Here is a 16,129-nt window from a genome sequence, read left to right on the forward strand (position 1 = left end):
CCCAGGGAAGTTTTCTATAAAACCTAGTCAGTTTTCTCTGAAATCAGGATAAGAAAAATTTATCACTTAAATATAAAAATGATAAATTGAAAAGACAATGTTTTGTCATCATTTTCAAAAAGACATAAACTTGTAAACATAAAAAAATGCCTAGAGAAATTTAGAGGAAAAAGATTTTCTATTTCATGGAAGAAACATTTTTTTTCTGTAGTCTCAGCTAATATGTGATTATAATGTAATTTCTTAAGAAACAATTTTTCTGTCTGGTTATAACAACACTTGCAAGTGAACAAAACACTTCTATTATCAGTTACATATTACATCTCTTGACAATACTCTTTTTCCTAATGAAATTAGCTCTTTAAAACACTGGCATAATTTTGTCAAACCATTATTTTTTGAGTTAAAATCACATTTTAGAGGAGAGAAAGGAAGGTAGGAAGGAGGGAAGGAAGAAGGGAGAGAAGAAGGAAAATTATTAAGGCTTACTGTATGACCAGCCAGTTCTCCTGGTAGTTTGTCTTTAATCTCTGAATAAACAAGTAGGATTTATCTGAGCAACACAGTTAACACTATGGATTCCAAAGACAAAATATGACCTCCATAATATGAGAATTTAGTAGTGATGGCCAGGAGGCGCACTGGCCTCCACATATGACCTCCAAAATATGAGAATTTAGTAGTGATGGCCAGGAGGCAGCTTGGGGCTAAGCATGGCTATTCTCTGTCACAGCACCACTGACTGGGTCCTTGAAGATGCCAACAGTCATAGGCAGTTTCTGGTATGCCCTCTGCATTTCACTGGCCAAGACCATAATCATGATGAATGGGAAAGATAAAACAGGGCGATCATGAGCCATTCTGGAGTAGGGCACAGAGTTGTGTTGGTTTGTGAACTGAGTTATGTGTGTTCAGCAGCTGAGGGGTCCATGTGCATGGAGCCTGAATCTACAGAGGCTGTGACTCTAGAGATGTGTATGGAGCCCTGCACTCTGTGTCCCAGCTGTGTGCATAACACCTGTGCTCAGAAGGCCTCCCTGTGATTGTCTATCATTATCTGACAAATTCATGCCATGACCATTATTTTTGTTTGTTTGTTCACTTAATAAATATTTATAAAACACTTGTTAGGCATTTAAGAATAAAAGTTCCTACTTGTGTGGAGCACTACTTGTGTGGAGTTCCTACTTGTGTGCACTTGTGAATGCATTATATTTTTGGAGTTATTACTTTATTATTATTATTATTATTGCTGAGATTCCTCAACTTGAGAATGCTGGTGTGAAGTCTATATCTTAGTGAGGCACTCATGTCATTCAAGTTAAGTTAGAGGACCAGAATCTCCCTTTAAAAATAGGGCAAAGCCTCAAAGACAGCAGCTCCCCCTGACTTGTCAGCGGCTTCTGATAGGGATGTGATGAGAGATCTTTAGCTTATACATCCAGCTTCTGTGGTTCGATGCATTTTGGACACTCCAGGTCAGGGTGACCCTAGACAAGCATTCAGGTACTGGCTTCCTTGATCCTATGGGAAATGTGTCACACATCAGCCACAAAGCCCAAATGTTCAAAGCCAGCATTGAACTAGTGAAGATTTGAGACATGATTATCAGCTTTAGGACACAAAAGTCACCACCACCAACCTCCCCCCCCCCCCGCCAAAAAGTAAGGTTTAGTTCCCACCACCCAGAACAATAGATTTCATGGAGTTAGAAACAAGCTGAGACTTCCCTACTCCAGCACTAAGAACCAACATGTAGCCCCCTGGGTGGAGAGGAGGGCTTTCTGCCAGATAGCTGGTCAGCATGACCACTTTCTCCCTGCTACCCTTTCCATATGGGTTAGACTTGGGTAAGACCAGCAGTGCCAGCCAGTGGGAGAAAAAGTACGACTTTTAAATGGTGCATGTTGCAAACTATTTCCTCTTCCCCACCTGCTGATGTTACCCAAAGGTTCTCCTACTGCAGTGTTCCATGGGGTTGGATCCAAATGAACCTCTGATGTGCTAGCTCCTGAGGTTGCTATTTTAACCCCAAATATGGCAGAGAGGCCAGAGAAGGATGAAGCTCCACACAACAGAGAAGCCATTCTCTGAAGCAAGAAGCAGCCAGGCTTCCGAAACAGCCAAAACAGTGGTTTACCCTAAGAATTGTGGGAAGAAACCCCAACACTTACCCAGACCTCCAGGTCTGGTTTGATGGGCCCCAAGATACTGAAATTAGCAACCCTGTTAACAACTATTCCAGAACAGCTGGAATGTCTCAAAACAACCTGCTTAGCTACGCAAAATGTGGGTGGTATAATTTAGCACAATTCGTTCACAAAGCAGTTTCAAGTGTACATCAAGAGTAATTATACTTTGGGGCACCTGGGTGGCTCAGTTGGTTAAGTGTCCAACTTCAGCTCAGGTCATGATCTCATGGTTCATGGGTTCAAGCCCTGCATCAGGCTCTGTGCTGACAGCTCAGAGCCTGGAGCCTGCTTCAGATTCTGTGTCTCCCTCTCTCTCTGATCCTCACCCACTCATGCTCTGTCTCTCTCTCAAAAATAAACATTTTTTAAAAAAGGAGTAATTATACTTCTGTATCCCTTGACCCAGTGACCTCACTTGAAAGATGGTGCTGATGGTGGCTCGTGCTGATGCTGCTGAACATGCTGATGACCATCATTTATTTGGCCCTTATCATGTGTTAAGACTTTTATACACCCAGCCACTACCTTGCTTTTCACTCAGAACCTTGGATACAAATGTTTATTTAATGGAAATCATGGCTTTTTGCACTGTTCAGTTGATCATAACAATAATTCCAATGCAGTGGGTCACATCAGCAGATTGCAATTAAAATCAACAGGAAACCTTTGGAAATTCACTTTTTCCTGGAGTCCATTCTCCCAGAGGTTCTGATTAAATTTTTCTGGGAATGTGACCCAAGGATAGGAATTTTAAAAGCCCTCCAGGTATCCTAATGTGAGTCCAGGGTGGAGATTCTTGCTCTACTGTGCAATCAGGTGGTTGTATTAAGGGCCATGGAATAACATTTGAGAACTGAAGCCCAGTGGCTGTGTGACTTTAGCATGAATTTTCTCATCTGTGAAGTAGTAATGAAATAGTAATAGTGCTCCCATCCTGGGATTGATGTGAAGTTTACATGAAGTAAGGCAAGTGCATCGCTGAACTTAGTGCCAATCTTACAGGAAATATTCAGTAAATTCTTGACAAATAAAATAATTACAATTTCCTATTTAGGAACATTAGTCATTTCTTCAGGGATAAGTTTAATAAGAACATTTCTGCTTATAGAAATATTATTAGAACTGACCTAAGGTAAGTTTGTTGACCTACTTAGAGACAAATGATTCCTGAATGTGAGCTTTTATCACTGATGGCCAAATGATAGGAGTAGCTCTCTCTAAAGGCAGTTCTCAATTAAGGCTACAAATTAAGGTTCTCAATTAAGGCTACAAATTGGAATCACCTTGAGAGTGAGAGAGAGAGAGAGAGAGAGAGAGAGAGTAGTAAGGTGAGGACTTTCAAATGATAAAGAGCTTAGCAAATCCTCTCCCCAAAAAACAATGATAAAACTGGACAAAATTTTCAAAAATAATTGGAGGACTTGAGGACTCTGGAAATCGACCAAAGACATAGAGCACATTAAAAAGCACTTATTCAATAAAAAGTACTGGACTTAAGGAAAAAGAGTGAGAGTTTCTGGCTTTCTTGCCTGGAGTTGTTCCCACCCCACTCCCCACATCCCTTCTCCACTTCCAGTCATCACAGTATTTCTACCAAGGGAGGGCAATTGGTGGAAATCAACAACTCCACTGCCAGAAGGGACACTTTTGATTTCATGTGGAACTCAGAAAGCCCAGAGACAATGATGAAAACAATAGCAATTTTGGTTGCAAATGAACAATAGCAAGTATAGCTAGATTGAGATTCCAGTTCTTCTAGGAACAAGCAATAAAAACAGCTAAACAGCCATAGCAGACTTTAATGACCTCAGACATATCCCTGATGGTCTGGAAGTGTGAGAGCAAAGACAAAAGTGAAAGTATGCACAAGGCTGGAAAAGAGCAAGAGACCAGAAAGCAACCTAGCTGTCCACTTATCCTTGACTCAACAAGAGGTCATGTGATTATGCAAAAAACAAACAAAACAAAACAAAAAACCCACCCACAAATGAGAAGATGTGGGGCAAACCAAAAACTGGTGCAGACTTGTAAACTCTAAATTTTGAATGTATTTTTTTAAACCAAACTTAGATCCAACAATGAACACTGAGAGGTTTATTGGCTCAAGGTCTTTGAACACAAAGTATGATAATTCATTGGCTGGCTACTAAGCTCAAAGACATAGGGGCAGGCCCTAAATATAAAAACAAGAGTAACAATTAAAAACTGAGCAGAGACATTAGCAGTTACACACCAAAGCAGAAAAAGTGTCTACAGATTTAGTCTAGGCAAGTTATTAAACAAGAATAACAAAAGACGAAAAAGGAGAAGAAGCAGAAGTAGAAATAAGAGGAGCAGGAGGAGGAACGGGAGAAGAAGAAGAAAGAAAAAAAGGAAGAAGAGGGGGATGAGGAGAAGAAAACAACAATGGCAGAGGAGGGGAAAGAGAAGAAATAACAATGCTCAGGAAGGAAAATCAGAATCCAAAGTTGGTTACAGTATACTATCTTAAATGATCCGTTTTCTAAAAAAAAAAAAAAAAAAAAAAAAAAAAAAAATTACAAAACATATAAAGTAAGAGAAAAGTGTTACCCATTTTCTGGAAATACAAAAGTGAAGAGAAACTAAGTCTGAGAAACTAAGTCTGAGGGGACCAGATATTTGACTTAGCAAACAAAGGCTTCAGGATACCTATTATAAACATATTCAAAAACTTTTAAAGAAATGTATAATAATTACATGAAAGTATGATAACACATACATAACAGATAGTCTTAAAAGAGAAAAATGTAAAAAAGAATGATGGAAATGTGAAGTTCAAACCTATTAATACTAGAAATAAAATATTTAACTGAGGGCCTAGTAGCAGATTTAAGCAGGCAGAGAAAGAATCAGAAAGTTTAATGGATCAATAGAAATTATCTATATGAAAAACAAAAAAGAAGAAAGCACTGTTCAATGAAGAAAATTGAACAGTGCTGTAGAGAACTTAGGACATTATGAAACATACTAACATGTTTATAGTTGAAGTCCCAGAAGGCAAGAAGAATGAGGAAAACAGGAAAAAAATCCAAGAAATAATAGGCAAAACTTTCCCAATATGATTAAAAAAAAGTAATCTACATATCCAAAAAGTTCAGTTAATTCCAAATAGAATAACTACAAAGAGAAATAAATCTAAATACATCATACTAAAACTTTTGAAAGCCATAAAGTGAAAAATATTGAAATGCCCACAAAAGAAAAATGACCCATTACCTTCAGAGATAAAAAAATACAATTAATAGCTGATTTCTCATCAAAAACAGTGCATACCAAAGGCAGGGGGATGACATATTCAAGATATAACAGTTATAAAAGCATACACACTTAACAACAGAGACCTAAAATGTATGAAAGAAAAATCAGTGGTATTGAAAGGGAAAATAAGCAATTCAACAATAATAAAGAGTTCAACACCCCAACCTTTAGAATTAATAGAACAAGCAGACAATAAAACAGCAGATATATAGGAGACTTTATAACATTATTAACAAACTTTACCTAAACTTACCTCTATAAAACATTCCATCTATCAAAAGAATACACATTATTTTTATGCACAGATAGAACAACGCTAAACATAGTAGAACAATGCTAGTTCATAGACTAAGTTTCCATAAAAAGGTGGATATTTGGAAAGATCAATGAAATTGACAGATCTTTAGCTATATTGACAAAGAAAAAAGAAAAAAGACACAATTTATTAACATCAGATATGAGAAGACATCAATACTGATCATACAGAATTAAAGGTATTAAAAAGAATATTATGAAGAACCTTAGATCAACATATAACTTAGATCAAGAGAACAAATTCTGAGGAAGACCCAAAATACCAGAACTAACAAGAAGTAGAAAATATGAGTAGACCCATAACAAGTAAATACACTTAATTAATAATTAAATTTTTCCCCATAATGAAAAGCTCAGGCCCAGATGACTTCATTAGTGAATTATCTCAAATATTTAAAGAATAAATAATGCCAATATTTCATAGGCTCTTTCAAAAATAAAGGAAGACTAAAAACGTATCACTCTATGAGATCAGTAACACCTAGATATCAAAGTCAGATAAAAACATCACAAGAAAACTACAAACTAATATCCTTTGTGAACATAGAAAAAATCCTCAACAAAATATTAGCAAACTGAATATACTAACATATAAAAAGGGAGCATTTATGCCAGAAATGCAAGAGCAACTTGAAAAAGAAAAGTCAAGCTGGAGACATCACAACTCCAGACTTCAAGTTATATTACAAACCTGTAGTTATCAAGACAATATGTGGCACAAGAACAGACACATAGATAAATGGAAAAGAACAGAAAATCCAGAAATGGACCCATAACTATATGGACAACTAATCTTCAACAAAGCAGGAAAGAATATCCGTTGGGAAAAAGACAGTCTCTTCAACACATTGTATTGAGAAAACTGGTCAGCAACATGCAAAAGAGTGGAACTAAACCACTTTATTACACCACACACAAAAATAAATTCAAAATGGATGAACATGAAATAAATGTCAGGCAGGAAAACATCAAAGTCCTAGAGGAAAACACAAGCAGTAACCTCTTTGACATTGGCCTCAGCAACTTCTTTCTAGATATGTCTCCTGAGGCAAGGGAAACAAAAGTAAAAATAAACTATTTGGATTTCATCAAGATAAAAAGCTTCTGCACAGCCATAGAAACAATCAACAGAACTAAAAGGCAACTAGTGGAATGGGAGAAGATATTTGCAAATGATATGTTGGTTAAGGGTTAGTATCCAAAATATGTAAAGAATTTATAAAACTCAAAAACAAAATAATAATAATAATAATAATCCAATTAAAAATGGGCATAGGACATGAACATTTTTCCAAAGAAGACAGTGAGATGGCTAACAGACACATGAAAACATGCTCAACATCACTCATCATCAGAGAAATACAAATCAAAACTACAATGAGCTATCATCTCACACCTGTCAGAATGACTAAAATTGACAAAACAGAAAACAAAAGATGTTGGTGAAGATGTGGAGATAGATAAACCCTCTTATGCTGTTGGTGGGAATGCAAACTGGTGCAGCCACTCTGGAAAGCATATGGAGTTTCCTCAAAAAGTTAAAAAAAAAAGTTAAAAATAGAACTACCTTATGACCCAGCAATTGTACTATTAGGTACTTATCCAAAGAATACAAAAATACTGATTCAAAGGGACACATTTGCCCCAATGTTTTTAGCAGCATTATCAACAATAGCCAAATTATGGAAAGAGCCCAATGTCCATCAACTGATGAATGGATAAAGAAGATGTGGTATACATATATATACACACACAATGGAATATTACTTAACCATAAAAAAGAATGAAATCTTGCCATCTGCAACAACGTGGATGAGCTGGAGTGTATTATGCTAAGAGAAATTACTCAGTGAGAGAAAGACAAATACCATATCATTTTACTCATATGTGGAATTTAAGAAATGTAGTAGATGCACACAGTGAGGGGAAAAGGAGAGGCAAACCATAGTATAGTATAGAGAGGTTAGCAGTGGAATGGATTAAATGGGGTATGGGTATTAAGGAGGGCATTTGTTGTGTGTTGTTGTTTCTACACCTGAAACTAATATTACACTGTATGTTAACTAAATGGGATTTAAATAAAAAGAAGAAAAAAAGAAATGCATGATCAATTCAGCATACAAAAATCAGTTAATCATGATTCAGCATGTAAAACATTTGGAAGTTGTCACTCTCACACTTAAACAAGAAAAAAGCTCAACAAACTGAAAATCAACAACTCTTTTTAAAATACATCAGTGAACTACTTGGATGTCAAACAGGCACCTTCAATTCAAATTTGCTGTGTCCCAATTGAACTCATCATCTATCCCCCTTCTCCTCAGCTGTCCTTCATCCTATGGTTTCCATTTTGGTGAATGGCACCACATTCCAATAAATTTCTCAAGTTATAAAGAAATAAAATCATCAATCCAGACTACTAAAAAAAAAAAAAAAAAAAAAAAAAAAAAAGGACCAAAAGGAATAAGCAGAGCACAGGCCACTGACACTCTTAGATCTATAGGGATGAAATGAGATTAAGAATACAGAATGCTGGGGCCCCTGGATGGCTCAGTCAGTTAAGCGTCCGATTTTGGCTCAGGTCATGATCTCACAATCCCTGAGTTCAAGCCCCATGTTGGACTCTGTGCTGACAGCTCAGCGCCTGGATCTTGTTTCAGATTCTGTGTCTCCCTCTCTCTGCCCCTTCCCCACTCATGCTCTGTCTCTCTGTGTCTCAAAAGTAGATTAAAAAAAAAAAGAATACAGAATGCTGATGGGGTGCCTGGGTGGCTCAGTTCATTGTGCATCTGACTTTGGCTTAGGTCATGATCTCACAGTTTGTGAGTTCCAGCCCGATGAGCTCTGTGCTGATAGCTGGGAGACTGGAGCCTGCTTCAGATTCTGTGTCTCCCTCTCTCTCTGCCCCTCCCCTGCTTGTGCTCTCTCTCTGTCTCTCAAAAATGAATAAATGTAAAAAATTTTTTTAAAAAGAAAAAAGAATACAGAATGCTGAGTCATATAGAAACAGCCACCTATGAAAGAACATTGACTTTCAGTGGAGGTCTAGAAGGAGCCAGGGAGGAAAAACTCTGATGTCACTCTCTGCTGTCCCCCAGCCTCTTGCAGAGCTCCTAATTGGCTAAATTGGAAAAAAGATGGCAAAAAGCAGAAAAGAAAAAGGATCTGGAGAGGCAATAGGAAGATTCCAGCTCAAGGATCCTGGTGAAGCTGTGCTGATTCAGACTCTCTCAACAACTGAAAACAACAACAACAAACAAACAAACAAACAAAAACAACTTTAAGTTCTACCATATTTGATTCTATGATAAGATTTCCTGATGAGTTCTTTGAAACTGCCAATTTTGGAGGCCTCCAGGGATAATGTTTTGGACTAACCATATCCTAGAAAACAATGATGACCTTGAAACTGCACCAAGAAAAACAGTGATAATAAAAATAACTTCAGTAAGTGAGAAGTTTTATCACTGAATACCATGCAGCCTTGTGAAAGACTGGGATGCAAACTGAATACCATGCAGCCAGGTGAAAGATTGGGATGGATTTATGTACTGATGAGAATATCTCTACAGTATGTTATTGTGTGTAAAAGCTAAGTACATAACAATGTACACAGTATCATTCTTTTGGGGTAAAAACAAGGAATAAAAAAGAATTATATATATTTTCACTACAAAAAAATACATCGGTGAACTAAAGTCAGTGGTCCGCAAAGTGGAGAAACAGGAGAATAGAGAATCACAACTTACCATAGAAACTTCACTGGAAACCAGTACCAGGGTACCAAAAAAAATTAAACTGTAATTGACAAAGCTGGAGGCTCACTATGGACAAGTTTGAGAGTTAAAAGGCATCAGGGGAGACCAGTTTTAAGGAAGACCCCATATTTCTGTGAGTTTTATTTCCAAGGGCCCCTACCATGCTCTCAGTAAAGATCTGGAAAATTCTCCTAATACTTCCAGAGAGGAGGGGAAAGAGCCATTCTGGAATGCACACACACCATTCTGTTCTCATTAAGCCTTTTCCTCAAGAGAAACTATTTTGCCAAACCATGACTGACTGAGGTTTTACCAGAGCCTAATTGACCAGGGGAAAGAAAATACCCAAATCCAGCCCCCCACTTGGTATTCCTGTCCCACCTAATGGATGGAAAATTGAGAATTGCCTGTGAAGGTCATAACTCAGGGTCATGGGATCACCAAAAGCCTGAGACTTAAGCATAAACCTATAAACCATTCCCCTTCCCCTTCATATCTTACTACCATATCAACAAAGCTCCTGTATAACAAGAGAATACAACTGAACACTGTCTCAAGTGTTATTTAAGAAGTCTCTAAGGAAGGGCACCTGTCCATTAAGCAACCAATTCTTGATCTCTGCACAGGCATTGATCTCAGGGTCCTAATCTCAGGGCTGTGAGTTCAAGCCCAGAGTTAGGCTCCACTCTGGGTATGGAGTTTACTGTGTTAAAAAAAAAAAAAAAGTCTCTAGGGAAATCCAGTAACAACAGAAGACAAAAACAAAGATACCAGAGAAAATTTTAGCCTCTGACACCTACAGCTGCAGCAAACAGTAAACACAGTCTAACTTGTAGCCAGATAAATAAAACCCCACACTAAAGGTTTACTTACCTCAGTTCCTTTTATCCAGTATATTATGTTCAGCACATCAAGAGGAAAAACATATAGTCTGAAGAGAAAGAACAAGGATTAGAACCAGACTCAAAGATGGAAAAGATTTTGGGATTATCAGACCAGAAACTTAAAACAATTATGATTTGGAGCTCCTGGGTGGTTCAGTCGGTTGAGCATCTGACTTTGGCTCAGGTCATGATTTCTCAGTTTGTGAGTTCAAGCCCTACATCGGGCTCTGTGCTGACAGATCAGACCTTGGAGCCTGCTTCGGATTCTGTGTCTCCCTCTCTCTCTGCCTCTCCCCCACTCATGCTCTCTCTCTCTCAAATAAACATTAAAAAATAATAATAAAATAAAATAAAACAATTATGATTTATAAGCTAAGGGATCTAATGGAAAAAAGACAACAAACATAAACATATTGATAATGTAAACAGAGAGAAAACAGATGTAAAAGCCCACATATTATATGATTTCATTTCTATGAAACATCCAGAAAAGGGTAGTAGTGGGGATTGACTGCAAACTGGCAAGGGGAATCTTTGTGGAATGATGAGAGTGTTCTGAAACTTGATTATACTAATAGTTGCACAACTTTATGAATTTACTTTAAAAAATCATTAAGCTGTATACTTCAAATAGGTTAATTTAAGGTATATACACTATATCTCAAAAAAATTGAGAAAACCTCCTCCAGAGATTCTAATTTGATTAGTCTATGGTTCACTCTGGTTATTCATAATTTTGACATATATTCAGATAATCCAATGTGCGGTGAAAGTTGAAAAATCACTATTTTAGATCTGGGTTATACAATCTGCTTACATTTTCAAAAAATAATAAACAAGGATGGAGTTAATATGACAGAGCAGTAGGGGGATCCTGAGCTTGTCTCATCCCTGAAATGCAGCTAGATCAGCATCAAACCATTTTGAACACCTAGGAAATTGATCTGAGGATTAATGCAATAATCTTTATAATTTGAGCCAGAACTTGGCAGGTAAGCAGTGCAGAGAGGTGAATTGGGGGAGAGAAAAGCCTCAGAGCCTCAGAGGGTTAGGAGTCATTTTTTCAGAGAGAAGACAGAGAGAGAAACAGTAAGGGGGAGAGTGCTCCCCACAAAAGTAGCTGGAGAGAAAGAGAGAGAAAAAGTGAAAATACTTGCAGAGGCCTGAACAAATCTGTTCCCCAAAATGATTGACAGGGGAAAAGGAGATTTCAACATCTCCATGATTCTATAAACAGTTGAGCAAGAGTCTAAAGGTTCAAAACTCAGTGCCTGGCGATACTCTAATGAGGAAGTAGGGTGAATCCCCAGAAGCAGATGGCATGGCCTGAGGTGTCCGTGTGCCACATGGGGAGAAGTGGTTCCCCTGCTTGGAGTGCAGTTTGGTAGAGGCCAAATGGCCTCCCCTTGGGCAAAAGTCCCAGTGGACTCTGGAGAGCTGCCATATTTATTGATATTGGAACAAAGACACCAGGGTGCAGCAAAACCTGGCACCAGCTGTGTATTGTGACTTACCATACACTCTGAGCTGCCACTGCGTGATCATGCATATATTTTCTGGGACAAGCTGGCACCTGGCCATTGCTCAGTGATACCCTCCCCCCCGCCCCCCAGAGAATCAGTACAGGTCCAAGTCACAGGGATCACTGAAGTGTGGTTTGGTTTTTTTTTTTTTTAAGTTTTATTTATTTTGGAGAGAGAAAGAGAGACAGAGAGAGACAGAGGGGGTGAGGGAGAAGGGCAGAGTGGGAGACAGAGGATCCAAAGCATGTTCTGTGCTGACAACAGAGAGCCCATTGCAGGGCTTGAACTCACAAACCATGAGATTATGACCTGAGCTGAAGTTATATGCTTAACCAACTGAGCCACCCAGGTGCCCTTGAAGTGTGGGGTTTTTGAAACATAGCCCCATCTGAGATAAAACTCTGGAGGGAGGCTCCACCTGGCAGGAAGACAGCTTGGATACAGGGTAAAGGCGGGGAGCTGACAGAAGCCTGAGACAAAGTAGGGGTGCTTGATCACATGTGTGTGAGGGCACAAAATACCCACACCAGAGACTAAAGAGCTGGGTGAAGCCATTTCCACCTCTAGTGTGCAAGCACTCAGGAATTTACCGCAGTGAACTAAGCAGTGCCACCAAATGGAGAATAGGGCCATTACACTGAGCCCTGCCCACTTGTACCCTCCAGGCACATCCCATAGAAGACCAGCATGAATCCCTTACATCTGTTTAGTCTATGGGCTATAGTGTGCTGAAAAGTTTCCGTACTAGGGGAAATGAGATGTAACTTCATTCAGATTTCATTCTGTTTGCTTGTTTGTTCATTTTCTTTGCTTCTGTTTTTGTTCATGTTTTTCTTTTCTTTATTTTATTTCTTTTTCTTTCTTGGAGACTGAAAGAGAATTTTTTTTATTTTTTATTCATTTTATCTTCAATATTTTATTTTATTCTATTACTTAAATTATTTTGTTTTTAAATTTTTAAACTTTTCCCCCTTTCTCTATTTTCTCTATTCTATCAAGCTTCTCTCAACAAGCAGTATGAAACACACCCAGCTTCTAGCTTCCTTTGATTTTGTTGTTTGTTTTGCTTTGTTTTCAATTTTTTAATTTTAATTTTTTTATTTTATTAGTTTTTAATCCCTCTAAAATGACAAGATGGAGGAATTCACCTTCTCCAAAAAAAAGAATAAGAAGAAATAAATGCCAAGGATTTAATCAACAAGATATAAGTAAGATGTCTGAACTAGAATTTAATACCATGATTATAAGGATATTAGCTAGGGTTAAAAAAGCATAGAAGGGGCGCCTGGGTGGCGCAGTCGGTTAAGCGTCCGGCTTCAGCCAGGTCACGATCTCGCGGTCCGTGAGTTCGAGCCCCGCATCAGGCTCTGGGCTGATGGCTCAGAGCCTGGAGCCTGTTTCAGATTCTGTGTCTCCCTCTCTCTGCCCCTCCCCCGTTCATGCTCTGTCTCTCTCTGTCCCAAAAATAAATAAACGTCCTTTAAAAAAAAAAAAAAAGCATAGAAGATACCAGACAATCCCTTTCTTCAGAGATAAAAGAACTAAAAGCTAGTCAGGCCAAAATTAAAAATGCTATATCTGAGATATACTCTTGAATTGATATCATGATGACAAGGATAGATAAAGCAAAGCAGCAAATCACTGATACAGAAGATAAAATTATGGAAAATAATAAAGCAGAAAAAAGGAGGTAAATAAAGGCAAAAGATCACAATAGAAGACTTAGAGAACTCAACAACTTATTAAAGAGGAATAATATTCATATCACAGAAGTTACAGAAGATGAAGAGAAAGACAGGGGCAGAAGGTTTATGTGAACAAATTATACCTGAAAACTTTCCTAATCTGGGGAAAGACACAAAAAGCAAAATTCAAGAAGCACAGAGAACTCCCATTAAATTCAATAAAAACCGAACATCACCGAGGCAAATCATAGTCAAATTCACAAAATACACAGACAAGGAAAGAATCATAAAGGCACCAAGGGAAAAAAGTTCTTAACCTACAAGGGAAGAGAGAACAGGTTTGTGGCAAATCTATATCTGAATCTGTCCAGAAACTTGGCAGTCCAGAAAGGAGTGACCGGATATATTCAACGTGCTGAATTGGAAAAATATGCAGCCAAGACATCTTTATCCAGCAAGTCTGCCATTCAAAATAGAAGAAAAGATAAAGAGTTTCCCAGGGGCACCTGGTTAGCTCAGTCAGTTAAGGACCCAACTTCAGCTCAGGTCATGATCTCACAGTTCATGGTTCAAGCCCCATGTCAGGCTCTGTGCTGACATCTCAGAGCCTGGAGCCTCCTTCAGATTCGGTGTCTCCCTCTCTCCCTGCCCCTCCCCTGCTCATTCTCTGTCTCTCTCTGTCTCAAAAATAAATAACTGTTAAAAAAAAAAGTTTCCCAAACAAACAAAAACTAAAGGAGTTCATGGCCACTAAACCAGCCCTGCAAGAAATTTTAAGGGGGACTCGAGTGGAAGAAAAAAAAGCAAGATAAAAAAGACCAAAAGCAACAAAGACTGGAAAGAAATAGACAACATTACCGGAAATACCAAATCTACAGACCACACAATGGCACTAAATTCACATCTCTCAATCTAATTTAGACTAAATGCTCCAAACAAAAGATATAGGGTATCAGAATGGATAAAAAAAATAAAATTCATCAATACGCTGCTTACAAAAGACTCATTTTAGACTTAAAGACACCTGCAGATTGAAAGTGAGGGGATGGAGAGCTATCTATCATGCTAATGGACATCAAAAGAAATCCAGAATAGCTAGCCATACTTACATCAGAAAAACAAGATTTTAAAGCAAAGACTGTAACAAGAGATGAAGAAGGGCATTATATCATAATTAAGGGGTCTACCCACCAAGATCTAGTGATTATAAATATTTATGTCTCCAACTTGAAAGCACCCAAATATATAAATCAATTAATTACAAACATAAAGAAACTCATCAGTAATGATACTATAATAGTAAGGGATTCAACACCCCACTTACAACAATGGACAGCAATGGACAGATCATGCAAGCAGAAAACCAACAAAGAAACAATAGCTTTGAATGACACACTGGACCAAATGGACTTAACAGAAACATTCAGAACATTTCATCCTAAAGCAGCATAATACACATTTGTCTCAAGTGCACATGGAACATTCTCCAGAATAGGTCACATACTGGGTCACAAATCAGCCCTCAACAAGTACAAAAAGCTCAAGATAATATCATGCATATTTTCAGAACATACCACTATGAAACTTAGAGTCAACAACAATAAAAAACTTGGAAAAACCACAAATACTGGGAGATTAAAAAACATTTTACTAAAGAATGAATGGGTTAACCAAGAAATTAAGAGCAAATAAAAAAGTACATGGAAGCCAATGAAAATGAAAACAGAACTGTCCAAAGCCTTTGGGATGCAGTAAGGGTGGTTATAACAATTAAGCATATAGCAATCCAGGACTTCTTACAGAAGGAAGAGAAGTCTCAAATACACAACCTAACTTTACACCTAAAGGAGATGGAAAAAGAACAGCAAATAAAGTCCCAAAACAACAAAAGAGGGGAAATAATAAAGATTAGAGCAGAAATCAATGATATTGAAAAAAAAAAAACCAGTAGGAGCTGGTTCTTTGAAAGAATTAAAGTTGATAAACCTCTAGCTGGATTCATCAAAAGAAAAAGGAAAAGACCCAAATAGATAAAATAATGAATGAAAGAGGAGAGATCACAACACCACAGATATACAAAAGAATATTATGAGCAATTAAATGCCAAAAAATTGGGCAATCTGGAAGAAGTGGATAAATTTTTAGAAACAAACGACCAAAACTGGAACAGGAAGAAATAGAAAGTTTAAACAGACCCATAACCAGTAAAGAATTTGAATTAGTAATCAAAAATCTCCCAACAAACGATAGTCCAGGGCCTAATAGCTTCCCAAAGGAAGTCTCCCACACATTTAAAGAATAATTAATGCCTATTCTTTTGAAGCTGTTCCAAAAAACAGAAATGGAAGGAAAACTTCCAAACTCATTCATGAGGGCAGCATTACCTTGATTCCAAATCCAGACACAGACTCCACTAAAAAGGAGAATCACAGACCAATTTCCCTGATGAACATGGATGCAAAAATTTTTAACAAGATACAAGCAAATTGAATC

General features: G+C 37.8%; 1 protein-coding gene across 1 annotated transcript in view; it reads right to left on the reverse strand.

The window, feature by feature from the left end:
- Positions 1 to 10,417: 10,417 nt before the first annotated feature.
- Positions 10,418 to 16,129, reverse strand: part of LOC125150627 (immunoglobulin-binding protein 1-like) — a 43,436-nt gene continuing 37,724 nt past the window's right edge. Inside the window, exon 3 of the transcript XR_007146409.1 lies at positions 10,418 to 10,475. The gene's annotated coding sequence lies outside the window, so the exon portion shown is untranslated. The remainder of the gene's footprint in view (positions 10,476 to 16,129) is intronic.

Source organism: Prionailurus viverrinus, chromosome D4 (genome assembly GCF_022837055.1).
Source record: "Prionailurus viverrinus isolate Anna chromosome D4, UM_Priviv_1.0, whole genome shotgun sequence".
Taxonomy (NCBI): Eukaryota; Metazoa; Chordata; class Mammalia; order Carnivora; family Felidae; genus Prionailurus; species Prionailurus viverrinus.